We start from the raw sequence: 14,313 nt of genomic DNA, 5'->3' as shown, positions 1-14,313 counted from the left end.
CCGGAGGGGTATGTTCTCTGGGAAGCAGTTGATAACACCCAAGTGAGTCCTGAGTCAGGGTTTCCCACACTGAAAAGGTAGCAGAACCAAAATGCCACTGAGACATTGTCTGGTGGTATGTGGTAGGCGAGTCATGTTGAGGCTCTTGTGCTCCAAGCTCTCACCACCTCTTCCAGTGGCTTTGCTTACAGAGAGGTGAGTAGTGGCTTTGAGGTGCAGGTCCCACTTTAGAATTGTCCCCCGCCCTGAGTTCTGATTAGCAACAACGTAGATGGTAGTCCCAGCTGGCAAAGACCCTCCACCCCCAGCAAGGTTGTTTCCTGTGCAGGTTTGGGGGGGACAAGGATCGTTTGAGTGCCGGATGAAAACTTCAAGTTTCACTGACTTGAGTACCATGAGTTGACACTGACTCTGAGCCTTTGGTTTTGAGTCATGCTGTACTGTGTCACACTGTACTGCTTCACCTGCAGTCAGCCAACAGCCAACATTGCATTTCCACTCAGAAGGGAACAAGTGGCTTGTAGCTCCCATCAACACCCATCCTGAGAAAGGGACTTGGCTTGGTGTTTCTGCTCCCAAGCTAGCAGGGACCCATTGGACCAGCAGCATCTCTGACAGTATATCCTCCTGCAGGTGGAGGTAACTCTGGAAATCTTGGCTCTGAAAAACCTTTGTCAATTGTCAGCTTGACCATTAGAAACCCAGATGAGCACAGTGGAGTTCTGTACTTTCTCGTGGGCTGCTTCGGAGGACATTAGTAAGCAGGTACCTGTTCTTCCCAACTGTCCTCCAGCCTAGTGCACTTCAGAAGTCTGGGTCCCTGTATTCAGACATTCGGCCCCACCCCCTTCTCGGGCTTTCTGCATATGTTTATGGTACATACCAGACGAGATCATAAAAGACCAACCTATGCCTGTACCATCTAGCAGTTCACAAAGTCCCCCTTCCACCAGGCCTGGGTAGTGAGTGGGGTTGTTGGCATCACTCCCGCTTCTGATGCAGCCCTCCACAGACTAGACTGACTAGGTGTCTGGCCCAAGGTCACGGGGGACTGCCAACCGCAGAACCAAGGGGTCAGACCAGGCTACTTCCAGGTTGAGTCAGGATGTTTCAACCCAATTTCTGCTCTAGATAGGCTTACACAAGTTAAAAAAAGATACTCCACAGCCACTGGCTCTGGCAGTTCTCAAATGAGGGATTTGGGATCATGCCCCCAATTGGTTGGCTAGTGAGGGATCTTCCTGGCATTACATCAGCAGGGGCCAAGGGAATATTGGCATTGCATGAAACATGTCCTGATGGAAAGGGTGGACCCATCTAAAGTGAAAAGGCAAGTTAGATGTCATGGTGACACCATTGCTAATAAGCTCAGCTAAAGCCAGTGTCATTTAAACTAGTACTGTAGGACACCAGGACTTTGTTCCTGTAAACTGCACCATGCCAGCCAACCCAGTAGGTACAATTTTATGCACATCAGATTGTTTCCCTGGGAAGAAGCAGCAGTCTTGTTAGATGAGAACTGGGCATGTCTTCATAGCCTTAAATTGCAATGTAAAAATGCCCTCCCCTGCTAGGAACACTTCAGCTGACCTATAGCTGATGTCTCTGCTGCTCCTTCGGTAATAAGCACAAGCTTTTCCAGAGGTTGCTACTGTCTCTGCTTCTGCAGACCAGCAAAAATGAGAGGCCTTCCGTCTTTAGACTGGGACTCACACCTTTATCTATTGACTGTGGTTATACCCTTCCCCCTTCCACCTTGCCCCACTTTTCCAGATCCACACTCTCCACAAACCAGGATGGAGAGGCAGAGTAGAAACCATTGCTCTGAGTCTGACCTGGGTGCCAGTGTAGCAAGCCTCTGGCAATGTGACTCTACATGCATCCCAAGTCCTACCATGTGTCATCCCTCCCCAGAGTCTTCATTGGTCCTCTCCTGCCCTTGCTCCTGACAGCCTTTCCACACACAAGCAGAGGGCTCTTGTTGCAGTATGAATCACAGCCTGTGACCCCTTCCTTTAAAGCCTCATAGAATGTGGCACTGTGGGCTAATGTGTCAGACTGCAAAGTTGTTTGAACTGCAAGATTGGTAGTTCAAGCTCACCAACTGCTCCTTGGAAACCCTATACAGGGTCGCTATGGGTCGGAATCGACTCGACAACATTTAACAAGCACACTCTTACCCCTTAAACAAAATCCAAACTCATTGTTAGATGTCTTTGAGTCAGCTCCAACTCATAGTGAACAATGTACAACAGATTAAACACACCACTGCCCAGTCCTGCACTATCCTCACAATCATTGCCACATCTAAGCCCATTATTGCAGTCACTGTGTCAGTCCATCTCATGGAGAGACGTCCTCTTTTCCACTGACCTTACCAAGCATCATGTCCTCCTCCAGGTACAGGTCCTCCCGCATGGCCAAAGAGCAGGAGATGAAGATTCCCTGTCTGCTTCTAAGGAGCATTTTAGCTACACATCTTCCAAGACAGGTTTATTCATCTTTCTGACAGTCCACCAACATAATTCAAAGATGTCAATTCTTTGTTTAGGTCTCACATGCATATAAGATGATTGAAAATTACTATGACTTGAGTCAGGCACACCTTAGTCCTTAAGGTGACATCTTTGCTTTTTAACACTTTAAAGAAGTCTTGCAGCAGATTTGCCCAATGAAATATGTCATTTGATTTCTTGACTGCTGCTTCCATAGACAGTGATTGTGGGACCACTTGTATCCTAAGCACTTGGCACAGGCCTGAAAAATAACGACTGTTTGAACCTATGCAGTGGAGATAAGATCTCTTCAAAAGAATGATGCATAATTAAAGTGCTTCCTGTTGTAGATGCATCGTAACTGTAGTCCTTCCCCACCTCCAAGAGCAGGTTCTCCACCCAAACATGTAAATAGTACCCATTCATGATTAAAATTCGACTACAGGAAGATTGAACACACAAAATTTGATACAGGAAACAATTGTAAATTGCTACAATTTAATGAACTTGACCTATACTTATGGATGTAGTAGCTCAAAATACCAACTGAGAGGGAAGGAGTATTCACATCAACTATCAATCCTATCATCTCTGTATACAGGGTTGCTAGGGATGGGCAACTTAGACATTGGCTACCTAAAATGGGGGGAGGAGGGGCTATAAAGGCACGAAGTGACTAGCTTACAAGTTTTCAAGAAGGATTTTAGTTTCAGTGTGTGGGGGAAGGTAGAATCCCCAATGAATAGTTTTCATCTTTTCTAAATGGGTCTGGTGAAAGGCGATGGGGATTAGATTCTCATGATTGAAGAGTGAATAATTGTTATCATGACTAATTGCAACTGTCACAACTGTAAAGGTAGAAGTTTTGTAACAAAAAAGGGGGACTGATTAATCTTACAGTCCAGAAATAGAGGACCCTAGGACCATCAAGGGAGAAGAGCACTAGCGGAATGTGGGACCCTATTCAGAGAAGCAGCGACACCAGAAATGAAGATGAGATGGGAACATGGAGAGAGAGAGCAGCTGAAGACTCTGGACTCATGGAAAGAGAAAGACTGAGTGCTGGCTTGCAGAATGTGCCCTTCGGTTGTTTAAATGATTATATATTCCTGAGTGTTTTTGTGTACACGGAATAGATGCAAATACTGTTGAATGATGATGCACAGAGGAGATTGTAATCATTGCAATGAAATAAGCGTAAAACCAATGTTCTGTCATGTAAACTATCACTCAATTCACAATAAAAACTTAGAAAAAGAGCAGTTCTCATTCACCTACAGGGTGATGTCACTATAAAAGGCATTAACTTTTTGTCAGTTCCTGTGCATACCTGCTGGAGAAACAACGAAGATGGAGTCTCTGGTGTTCTGCAGCACTCCTGGGCATCAGTACAGGGGCAGCAGTGCTCGCTAGAACCTGGAAAAAGCAATCTGGGAGCAATAACTGATGTTATCTCCAGAAAAATGTTCTTTTGACACCCAAAAAGCAAATGTGTAACCGTGGACAGAACTTCAGTAAAGTGAAATGAGAAAACAACTTTGGAGTCACGTCAGACAAGCTGGCCAACTGCCTGGCCAAAATAAATGAATTTGCAATCTTTGCAGAAGGATAAAGATCAGAGGTCTTCAGGCCGGGAATTGGGACTCTACCTGTGGAGTGGACGCACTGCCTGGGGTTGGTGTTCCCACCAAGTCTCCAGCCCACTGCCCAAGCATCCCCCAGCACTCTCTGGATGATACGGTTCTCCTTGGTCTGGTAAACTTGTAATATATTCCTTTTATCCCTTTGCAGTTTACTGGGATTGATGTCTAACTCTGCTTTGGAATGAACCTTTTCTGTTTCCTTATAAAAAGTGTGTGTTCAATGCCTTGGTTTTGCTTTTTTGCAGCCAAGAACATCTAATCTACCTCGCAGTACAATACCTTACCTCATTTAATCTGATAACCCAAGGGTTAGCCCATTTTATAAAGGAAGACACTGAGGCTTAACATGATGAAGGAACTTGCTGGAGATCACATACCAAGTAGAATGCAAAACTATGATTTGAATCCCTTGTTGCCTGACTTCAAAGCCTCGAACTCTCAGTTATTCATGCACAAGCTCGGACTCCACCTGCATCCAACGCAGCGGATCAGGGATGGAGCCTCGAACCCCCAGTTATTCAAGCCTGAGCTCGGACTCCACCTGCATCCGACGCAGCGGATCAGGGATGGAGCATCAAACTTCCAGTTGGCAGGGTTTTTATAGCGTTTTCAAGCAAGCTCAGGGCTTTTCAGCTTTACAATATTTGGATTGGTTGACATTTGGCAAAGTATGAGATGTTACGGTTTAATTTGTCAGTATTGGTGGTCTTTTGTTCTTAGGCTAGGATAAGGAAAACATCTGGCATCTGGCCTTGGGTTGTCCTGTCTACTGCTTATCTAGTTCTTGCTGTTGCTAGGGGTGAAAGGATATTCTAAGGCAGCATGAGCTGATTTAGCACGTTCCTGGAACAGGAGGACGTGTTCAGGCTAATGTACATAATGGAGTCTTTTTCTTGGTCCTACATCTGAAGTATGAGTCTCATCATCCTGGCCTCTAAAGAGCATTCTGGCTGTACTTCTTCCAACACAGGTTTGTTTGTTCTTAAGCTTTAGGTCCTTGGTTTAGGAAGTTAGAAGTCCAAATTCAGAGCACCAACTCTGGAGAAAGGTCTTTGCCTCCTTTCAGCATCAGTAGGCCTAGCATTGCTTCAAGTTTATGTGTGTTGGCATCAATCTTCCTCAGGACCTAGGAGTCTCACAGTGCAGGATCCCTAGGTCCAAAGAACACATACCTCTCCTGGCTCTTCTTTCTTAGTGGCAGTGAGTCATCCTTTTTCTGCTCACTTCTTGTTGTCAGGTGCCATCGAGTCAGAACCGACTCATAGCGACTCCATGCACAGCAGAACGAAACAATGTCCTATCCTGGGCCAACCTCACCACATTTGATGCCATCAATGATGCCACCTGGCCAATCCATCTCGTTGGGGTCTTCCTCTTTTTCTCTGACCCTCCATCTTACCCAGCATGACATCCTTCTCCAGCGACTGTTCCCTCCTGACAATATGTCCAAAGTATGAGAGACGAAGTTTAGCCATCTTGGCCTCTAAGGAGCACTCTGGCTGCACTTCTTCCAAAACAGATCTATTGGTTCTTTTGGCAGCCCATGGCACTTTTGGTATTTTCCTCCAACATTTAGCTCTCCTTTTATACATCAAAAGAGATTGGCTCAAGATACAATCTAATCCTGTAGATTGCATCCTACCTCATTAACATTATTCTGTTGTTAAGTGCTGTTGAGGCATTTCTGACTCATAGCAACCCATATAGGTTTTCCTAGGAGTGGCTGGTGAGTTTGAGCCTTGGACCTTGCAGTTCAAACCAGGCTTTCAGTCCAGGGTTTATCATATAGCGTCACACCAGGACTCTATTAACATCATAGAACTGAGGGTTTAACAACACACGAGGATAATTAGATCAGATCAGAGCTGATCACATCATGGGAGAAGTGATTATATTAGATCTTATCATGGGGAATTATTGCATCTAAACTGCCAAATCCCTGAGAATCCTGGCCCACTCAACTTGACACAAAACCTTAATTATCACAAGTGGGCTAAACATTGGGATGCTAACCACAAGATCGGTGGCTTAAACCAACCATCCATTCTTTGGATGAAAGACGAGGCTGTTGCCATATTTAGAGTTTCAGAAATCCTATGAAACAGTGCTAATCTGTCCTATAGAATTGCCATGAGCTACAATTGATTTGATACCAGTGAGTTTGATTTGCTTTTTTTGGTAAGGATGGAGGTGAGAGGAAAAAGTGGGAGAGATGGCTCAGGGAAAATCAAGAGGCCTTCACATAGAAGGGTGCCCTTGAGCTGGGCTCTGAAGGATGAGTAGGGGTTGGTTCTTTGACAAGAGGTAAAAGGTTTTCCCTTCTTCAAGAGACCAACCTAGATGGCAAGCAGTGTAAGGAGACCTGGGGACTCTTGGGCCCAGAGTCAGTGGCATGGCCATGGAGGGCTCGAGTGGAGAGTGGAGCTACCGGCTGATGAGAAGAGAGGGCATGTGCACAAGAACGCCCACACTTGCAGATGGTACCCACGTGACCTGGATCAGATGACTAGATGATCAGAGCTCAACCAGGAGAAGAAAGAAGAGGAGGAAAAAAAAGAGTGATCTGATACAATTTGATGAACTTGACCTACACCTATGGATGCAGTGACTCAAAAGAAGGAACAAATCCTTACAGCAAGAAACATTCTCACCCCCTCCACACACAGAGTAGACAGAGATGGGCAAAGTGGACATTGGATACCTAAGTTGGGGGGTGGGGGACTACAAAAGCAAGAAGTGACTGGCTTACAAGCTTTCAAGAGAGAACCTAGAGTTAGGGGGCATAGAGGAAGGCAGAACCTCCAGTGAGTACTATCCAATTTGTCTAGGCGGAGCTGGTGAAATGAAATACAGATGGATCACTTGTGATACTGTAGTGAATAATTGTTATCAGGACTGATTATGAGGGTTGGAAATGCAAAGGTAGATGTTTTGTAGCAAGGAAGGGAGTGATGAATTCTCCAGTCTAGGAGCAGAGGTCTCTAGGACCATCAACTTAGAAGAGCTGAGAGCGGAACCCTACCCAGAGAAGCAGAGATGCCTGAGATAGAGACAGACGATAACGTGGAGTGGTGAAACTGCTGGGGACTTTGGATCCAGAGAGGGAGAGGGACTGTGAGCTGAAGACTGAGGTGGGGGGGGTGGGGGGAGCGTAGGGGGCGTGTTTGTAGGGTATACCCTTTGGTCGGTTGATGATGCATGGAGGGGATTGGAACCATGGCAATGAAATGATATACGATGGAATGAATGTAAAACTAAAGTTCTGTCATGTAAACTATCATATAATTCACAATAAAACATTAAAAAACAAAAGACCAACCTAGAGTCTATATTAAGACAAGGAACAGACAGATCTGGTTTAAATTTGGGTTCCATTTTCTACTAGGTAAAACCTTGGACAAGAAACCTAACACCCGAGTCTTGTTTTCCTCATTCATAAAAGGATAATAGTCCCTACCTCATACAATGTGAAGATTAAAAGTCATGCCTGTGAAGTCCCTGTCACATGTTGTTAAGTGCCATTGAGTTGGTTCTGACTCAGAATGACCCTGTATAAGGTTTCTGTGGAGCAGCTGGTGGGTTTGAACTGCCTACCTCTTCCTTTACAGTTCACTACTGATCCTACAGCACCACACTATGAATCTGTAGGTGTCCTATAAACGAGTCTTGGATAAATGAAGTCAGAGAAAAGCGACTTCTTCAGGGACTTGTGTCAAGGACCACAAGTCAATGACAGACCTGAGACTTTAACCAAGGGTGTTGACTTCATGGTCACACCCTCTGTACCATGAGTTTGTCAGTTTCTGGGTGGGTCTCATGCAGCTGGAAATACTCTGGCTTAGGCGTCAGAGTTGGGTACCAGTTGTGTGACCTTGGTTTTTTTTGGAATTTGGAATTCCTTAACCAAATGAGACTTACTTTTATCCCCTATGTGATGGTGTGCTAAATGGAACTATTTTCATCCCAGTTCAGCTGGAGTTCCAAGATAATAGGATACCCAGTATCTTCATCTTCCTGGTGAGATGCTGGTCAACACACTCACTGTTTACAAAGGAGGTGGTTGGCCTGGTTGGTTGAAACCCAGCTCCATGACTCTTCACCACTTCCCCCTTCCTCCCCACCCAAGGATGGACCTGAAGACTGGAAAAGTGTTTTCTTTCAAGGTAATTGTTTCTGGGCTTTGAATCCACAGGGGAAGAAGTGTGCTTTCCTCTCCCCTCTAACCTAGTGAGGGTGATCTCAGAGACCCTTGGAGAGTTTGGGAATTACAAGGGTATCATCCTCACACCTGAGCAATAACAAAATTGACAAGCTAATGACCAGAAATTTAGTGTACTGGGGAGCCTGCATCAGCCTGGTATGAGTTAATTAAATGTTTGACCAAATATAGCAGGCTAATTTTTAAGTTGATAATTTTGTATGGTCTGCGAATGATGTTACACATTTTGGCAGAAAAAAGGTACCCCACTCCCGCTCTAGAGGGAAGTTCTTTATTACTCTTTTCAGTTTCTTTTTGTTGTTGTTAGGTGTCTTCAAGTTGGTTCCAACTCATAGCAACCCTATGTACAACAGAACACAACGCTGCCTGGTCCTGTGCCATTCTCACAATTGTTAAACTTGAGCCCATTCTGCTACCACCTTGCCAAGGAAGGTTAGGGGTCTTCCTCTTTTTCATTGACCCTCCACTTTACTATGTGTGATGTCTTTCTCCAGGGACTGGTCCCTCCTGATAACATGTCTGATGTTTAAGAGACGAAGTCTTGCCATCCTGGCTTCTAAGGAGCATTCTGGCTATGCTTCTTCCAACACAGATTTGTTTGTTCTTCTGGCAATTCATGGTACTTTTAATACCAACACCGTAACTCCAACACCATAACTCAAATGCATCAATTTTCCTATGATCTTCCTTATTCGTTGCCCACCTTTCACATGCATATGAGGCAATTGAAAATATGATGACTTGGGTCAGGCTCACCTTAGTCCTCTAACTGATATCTTTGCTCTTGAACACTTTCAAGAGGTCTTGTGCAGCAAATTTGCCTAAAGTAATATGTCATTTGATATCTTGGCTGTTGCTTCCATGACTGTTGATTGTGGATCCAATAAAAATGAAATCCTTGATAACATCAATATTTTTTCCAGCCTGTCACCTTCTGCCTTTAAAACCTTCATCACTCCTAAAACAAAACCCAAACTCCTTATAAGGCCTAAAGAACCCCGTATGACCTGCCTATGCCTACTATGGTTTCCCTTTGCCCTGCTTTATTTTCTTCACCTTTTCTCTGATAGTTTCTATCTATAGATTTCCACTATATTATAAACTCCTTTGTTGTGTTAAGTGCCTTTGAGTCGGTTCCAATTCTTAGCAACCTTGTATAGGGTTATCGAGGAGCAAGGGAGTGGAGTGGAAGTGCCAACCTTGTGGTTCGCAGTCCAGTGCTGATCCTACAGAACCACACCTGGAGTCCTAAAGGATTTGGATTTTTATTTTACTCAGTTATGCTTACTTCTGTGTGCAATCTCCTTGTAACTCAGAAATGATTAGGTTTAGGACACACTCCTATGCTGGCAGTGCCTCATTCATATAATGAAGGAAACCATATTCACAAACAGGATTAGATTCACAGGCATAGGGGTTAGAATTCCAACACCTATCTGGGAATGGATTGAAAAAAAATGTTTCATAGTTAATATATACACATGAAAGGACCCTGGATAGTACAAACAAGCACTCGACTACTAACCTAAATGTTGTCGGTTCAAATCCACCCAGTGATACTTCAGAAGAAATGTCTGGCAATCTGCTTCCATAAAGATCACAGTCAAGAAGACCTATGAAACAGTTCTATGTAACAAGGTCACCAAGAGTCAGAATCTACTCAACAGCAAGAGCATGCATGAAGGGATATTCCCAGAATTCAAAATAAAATTTAATACCTCCCTTCCACTCCATCTGTTTGCCCAACTCCTCTCTCTTCCTCTCTACTATTTATTTATTGGGTGTCTTCCCAGAATTCCTAAATACTAGCCAATACCATATGGCAATTCTAAGAGACAAGAACTCTGATGTCACAACAGTTAAATGCTTGCTAACTCAAATCCATGAGCCTCTCCAAAAGATTAAAGATCTAGAGAGCTGCTCCTTAAAAGATTGCAGTCTAGGAAGCCCTATGGGATAGTTTTATTCTGTCATATGGAGTTGCTATGAATCAGAATTGATTTGATGGTACACAACAGCATTCTAAGACACATATGTTTTGTTTTGTTTTCACAGTTTAACACCACTGAGATCAGAATGCATCAATCAGACAATCAAGCAGTCCTGAGGTAGTTGTCACTGAATATATTAACAGATTTATTTTGCTTATATTTTCTCAATTTTATCTATGTTCAAAATTGATGAAACAGGCTTGGGGGCCATGGGGGGCGAGGCTTGATGGCAGATTAGGGAGAAGCATGGTGTAGACCTCCGACAGTAATAACACGGAATACCAGATGAAGCAGGTTCAGGGGACCATCCCAGAACTCTGAACTACATTTAAAGGAATATTTAGCAGGATCAATGGCTTACTGCTAGTGAAATTTTAGCAGAAGCAAGAAAAGTGGTGTTTTCTGATCTGTGACTGCCAGCGGGTGCCAGAGCAGCCATCATGTATGTGAAGAAAGAGAAACAGGATCAGAGAGGCACTCCCAATGCAGAGGTCTGACCAATCATTGGAGGTAAAGATGTGAACATTTTTTCCTGCTTGTTGGTCTTTCACTGTCTGTGCACCTCCACGCTGGTGATGAGATAGGGTGCCTGAGTGGACACCCCACCCCCAACCCCAACCCCTGAGACTTCTACTGTACATGCTCACAGATCTGCTAAGCAAAAACCACAGTGCGTAGAATCTAAGAAGGAGAAGAGGTCAACAGGAACTGCTTAAAACTAAACGATCTCCCAGAAACAGTTCCAGCTGGCTGACCGAGGGCTGTTAAGGTCATAGTCATATTTTGCTACTCCCCCTATCCCACCCCCCTACTATAGACAGTTGTGTCCAATCTGGGTGTTTTTTTGCTTCTGTGGTTTTATTTTTGCTTTTTTGGTGCCCCTTTTACCTGTGGGTGCTCTTTCTCATCCTACGTTATGCAAGAAGAGACAACAATTGTGGTCTTATAGCCAAGTTACAATCACACCAGATAGACAGCCAACACCTGCTACAGTTACTCTAAGTTGAGTAATAAGAAAAGTGAAAAGGGAAGCCCATCTCCTGATCACATCTACCTGGAGGCAATCAGAAAGCTTAATAGTGCATCAACGTTGTTGTTGTCAGGTGCCATCGAGTCGGAACTGACTCATAGGGATCCTATGCACAGCAGAACAAAACAGTGTCCAATCCTGGGCCAACCTCACTACCGCTGCCACACTTGAGTCCATCAATGCTGCCACCTGGCCAATCCATCTCGTCGGGGGTCTTCCTCTCTTCCTCTGACCCTCCATGATACCCTTCTCCAGCGACTGTTCCCTCCTGACAATATGTCCAAAGTATGAGAGATGAAGTTTAGCCATCTTGGCCTCTAAGGAGCACTCTGGCTGCACTTCTTCCAAAACAGATCTATTGGTTCTTTTGGCAGTCTATGGCACTTTTAGTATTCTCCTCCAACACCACAATTCAAAGGCATCAATTCTACGATCTTCTTTATTCACTGTCCAGCTTTTGCATCCATATGAGGTTATTGAAAATACTATGGCTTGGGTCAGGTGCACCTTAGTTCTCAAGCTGACATCTTTGCTCTTCAATACATCAACATACAGTCATCTAGTTATTGAAAACACATCTAATTATTGAAGATGCCCAAAAGAGAATCCAAGATTTTGGTACATGTCTAGAAACAAGATAGAGGAACTGAACCAAATGAGCTACAAGTAGACCTAGACTTCCCATTGGAAGGAGGGCAGGCATTAATACTGCCTGAGCAAGAATTCAGGACAATGGTATGGAGGTGCATCCAAATGCTCCACAAAGGGGTTGAGAAATATAAGGAAGAAGTCAGGAAAGCACTACAGGAACAATCAAATAAAATAGAAATAGCACTGGAAACAATTCAAAGTATGTTAAAAGAGGTCCAAATGATTAATAATAAAATATCAGAAATGGACAATACACCGAAAAGGAAAAGGAGTAGAACTGAAGCGATGGAAGCTAGAACTAGTGAGCTGGAAGACAAATCTCTCAATACTGCTAAGATAGAAAAGCAAGCAGAAAAAAGGATAAAAAATTCTAAAGAAAGTCTAAGATTCATGGGGGACAACATGAAGAGGAATAATCTGACAGTCTATAGTTTTCTTTCTTAGTAATGTCTTTCCCTGGTTTTGGTATGAGGGTTATGCTTGCTTCATAGACTGTATTAGGAAGTTTTCCATCCTTTTCTATATATTCTGGAATAATTTGAGTAGAATTGGTGAGCTTTTCCCTGAATGTTTGGTAAAACTCACCAGTGAAGCCATCTGGACCTGGATTTCTTTTGGTTGGGTGTTTCTTTTGTTTTGTTTTTAATGTTTTATTGTAAATGATGTGATAGTTTACATGGGAGAACATTTAGCTTTACATTCATCCTATCGTATATCGTTTCATTGCCATGGTTACAATCCCCTCCATGCATCATCAACTAACTAACTAACTAACTAACTAACTAACTAACTAACTAACTAACTAACCCTGCAAGCCTGCCCCCTGGTCATCAGCACACAGCCCCGCTCCCTCTCTGGGTCTGGAGTACCCCATCGCTCCATCTCTCTATGTCATCATCCCTGCCTCCATCTCTGGCGTCACTGTTTCTCTGGGTAGGGCCCCGCGCTCTGCTCTTGCAGTTCAAACAACTTTGCAGTCTGATGCATTAGCTCACAGCACCACGTTCTATGAGGCTTTAAAGGAAGGGGTCAAAGGCTGTGGCTCATACTGCAACAAGAGCCCTCTGCTTGTGTGTGGAAAGGCTGATGGTTCCAGGGACCTCCCCTCCTGGACTGCAAAGTCAACTACTTCCCTCCTTTTGCTACAAAACGTCTACCTTTACATTTCCAACCCTCACAGTCAGTCTTGGCTTGGGAGTTTTTTGATGACCTGATCAATTTCTTCTTTTGTTATAGGTCTGCTCAAATTTTCTACTTCTCTTTGTGTAAGTTTAGGTAGGTTGTGCTTTTCTAAAATTATATTCATCTCCCTTAGATTTTCAAATTTGTTGGAGTACATTTTTTTTTATAGTATTCTGTTATAATCCTAATTTTCATTGGTTCTATTCTGACATCACCCATGTGGTTTCTTATGCATGTTATTTGTGTCTTCCTCATTTCATTTGTTAGGTTTCCCAATGGTTTGTCAATTTTATTAATCCTTTCGAATAACCAGGTCTTGTCCTCTTGATTCTTTCTATAGTTTTTCTGTTTTCTCTCTCATTTATTTCTGCTCTAATTTTTATTATTTCTTTTCTTCTGGTGACTGTAGATTTACTTTGTTGGTCTGTTTCTAATTGTTGAAGATGTTGTGTTAATATATTGATTTTTGTTCTTCTTTTTGGACGTGTGTATTTAATGTAATAAATTGTCCTCTCAGCACTGCTTTTGCTGTGTTCCATAGCTTTTGGTATGTTGTGCTTTCATTCTCATTTGTTTCTAGGAATTTTGTAAATTCACCTTTTATTTGTTCTACCACCCAGTAGCTTTTAAGCAGGGTGTTATTCAGTTTCTGTGTATTTCACTTTATTTCCTTAGTCTTCTTACTGTTGATTTCTAATTTTATAGCATCGTGATCTGAGAAGTTGCTTTGTAGTATTTTGATGTTTGTAAATTTACAGAGACTTGTTTTGTGGTCTAACACATGGTATATTTGGTATTTCTGTTATAACAGCACTGGATAGCTAAGACACTCCACTAAGTGATTTATAGAGTCAATATTTGTTGTGGTTAGGTGCCAGCAAGTCGGTACCAACTCACAGTGACCCTATGTACAACAGAATGAAACACTATCCGGTCCTGGTCCAACCTCACTATTGTCACACTTGAGCCCATTGATGCTGCCACTGTGCCAATCCATCTCGCTGGGGGTCTTCCTCTTTTTCTCTGACCATCCACCTTACCAAACATGCTATTCTTCTCCAGTGACTGGTCCCTCCTGAAAATATGTCCGAAGTATGAGAGA

Source organism: Chrysochloris asiatica, unplaced genomic scaffold (assembly GCF_000296735.1).
Source record: "Chrysochloris asiatica unplaced genomic scaffold, ChrAsi1.0 scaffold00039, whole genome shotgun sequence".
Classification (NCBI taxonomy): Eukaryota; Metazoa; Chordata; class Mammalia; order Afrosoricida; family Chrysochloridae; genus Chrysochloris; species Chrysochloris asiatica.
The sequence above is the reverse complement of the archived record's forward strand: the minus strand, read 5'-3'. Positions refer to the sequence as shown.